At 37.8% G+C, this 2365-nt stretch overlaps 1 pseudogene; it reads left to right on the forward strand.

Moving 5' to 3' along the window:
- The first annotated feature begins 538 nt into the window (after positions 1-538).
- On the forward strand, positions 539-1896 carry LOC126004464 (ERO1-like protein alpha; annotated as a pseudogene).
- Positions 1897-2365: the final 469 nt, after the last annotated feature.

Below are 2365 nucleotides of genomic sequence, written 5' to 3' on the forward strand. Positions count from 1 at the left end.
GCCAAATTCAACAACAATAGAATCCAGAGACTCAAACTATAACAATATAAACTTAAAATGGTCCTGTTATATTGACAGGCCAGGGGGCAAAGGGAAATGTTATAGAATGCACTCTGGGAATATTGGTGGAGGGAGGTCAACACTGGTGGTAGGACTGGCCATAATTCACTGTATATCTAAAATCCAACTATGAAGGACCTTTTTAATCACAATGGTTTCTCCAAAAAAATAAAATTCAAATAAAAGAATTTGACATATATTTTACATGAGAAAGAGAACTGGTTATAAAAAAGATTGATCAAAAATTCAAACTGGCAAGGGACAGCACCAAGTTGGAAGATACCATTTGAGAGATATTAAGAAGAATGAGTAAAGTCAATAGTTGTGATTAAGTTTGGGGGAGTGGAGGATACATTCGAGGAGGAAGAATCAAGGAGGAAGAATCCTGGGTTCCAGGATTCCAAGCTTAATCAATGATGATTTTACAGGATAAGAGATCCAAAAACAGCTGGGGGACTTCACTGCAGCTTGAGCAGCTATGGACTGTCCTTGGGGCGTTCTGATAGGCCTTCTAGGCACCAGATGGCTGCTGGCCACCAGACCCAGCAGGCAGCAACCTCTTGAGACTGTGGCACAGTGGTGCTTCTCCAAGTTAGTTACTTGGATGACTGTACCTGTGATGTTGAACTCATTTATAGATTCAATGACTAGACTTTTTCCAAGTCTAACTTGGAAACTTCTAAGAAAGTGATGACTGTAGACATTACAAAGTTAACCTGAAAGGCAATGTCCTTTCTGGAATGGTATTAGCCAGTGTGGAGAAGGGATTGTGCTGTCAAACTTTACCAATTTAGTTCCTGAGGGAATTAAATCTGCAAATTACATGTATTCTAAAGAAGCCAATGGTTTGATTAAAGAATGTGAACAAGTTGAAAGACTTGGAGCTGTGGATGAATCTCTGAGTGAGGAGACACAAAAGGCTGTTATTCAGTGGACCAAACCTGATGATTCCTCATACAACTTCTGTGAAGCTGATGATATACAATCTCCTGATAATGAATATGTTGATTTGCTGCTTAATCCTAAGTGATACACTGTTTACAAGGGACCTGATGCATGGAAGATATGAAATGTTATCTATGAAGAAAACTGCTTTAAGTCACAGACAATTGGCTCTGGTCAAGGAAAACCAAAGAGAATACTTTTTACAGTTGTCTTGAAGGCCTCTGTGTAGAAAAAAGAGCTTTCTACAGACTTATATATCATCTACATTCAAGTATTAATGTGCATCTGAGTCCATGGTATCTTCTTCAAGATACCTGGTGGAACAAAAATGGGAACACAGCATTACAGAATTTCAACAGTAGTTTGATGGAATTCTGACTGAAGGAGGTCAAAGAAGACTTAAACACTTGTATTTTCTCAACTTAATAGAATTAAGAGCATTATCTAAAGTGTTACCATTCTTTGAATGCCTGGATTTCAACTCTTCACTGGAAATAAAGTTCAGTATACTGAAAACAAAATGCTACTTCTGGAACTACTTCATGAAATCAAGTCATTTCCTTTGCATTTCAATGAAAAATTTTTTTTGGCCGGACAAAAAAAAGCAACCAAATTAAAGAATGACTTTCAACTGTATTTTAGAAATATTTCAAGAATCATGGATTGTGTTGTTTGTTTTAAATGTCAACTATGGGGAAAGCTTCAAATACAGGGGTTGGGCACTTCTCTGAAGATTATGTTTTCAATAATCTAATAGCAAATATGCCAGAAAGTGGACCCAGTCATGAATTTCAACTTACTAAACAAGAAATAGTATCATTATTTAATGCATTTGGAAGAATTTCTACAAGTGTGTGAGAGTTAGAAAACTTCTGGGGCCCGGAGAGATAGCACAGCAGAGTTTGCCTTACAAGCAGCCAATCCTGGACCAACGGTGGTTGGTTCGAATCCCGGTGTCCCATATGGTTCCCCGTGCCTGCCAGGAGCTATTTCTGAGCAGACAGACAGGAGTAACCCCTGAGCAATGCCGGGTGTGGCCCAAAAAAACAAACAAACAAAAAAAAAAACAAAAAAAAGAAAACTTCTGAAATTTATTGCAAAATATACATTGAATAATATCTGATGAAATGTATGGATGTGCCTGTTTCTGGACACTGGAGGCCAATAGTGGAATTTCATTCAAAGGCATCACAGAAATGACAGTCTTAAAGTCAAAATTTTAAATCGAATTTCTTTGGTAAAGGAGAATTATATTGTTTTAAGTACACCATTTTTAATTGTGTTGTCTGTCTATAAAAAGTTTTGTTGATGCCTGAGGCCTGCTTGACCAGGCCTAGTGGGGGTGCGGGACTTGGGTAAC

The sequence above is a fragment of the Suncus etruscus genome, chromosome 3, assembly GCF_024139225.1.
Source record: "Suncus etruscus isolate mSunEtr1 chromosome 3, mSunEtr1.pri.cur, whole genome shotgun sequence".
Lineage (NCBI taxonomy): Eukaryota > Metazoa > Chordata > Mammalia > Eulipotyphla > Soricidae > Suncus > Suncus etruscus.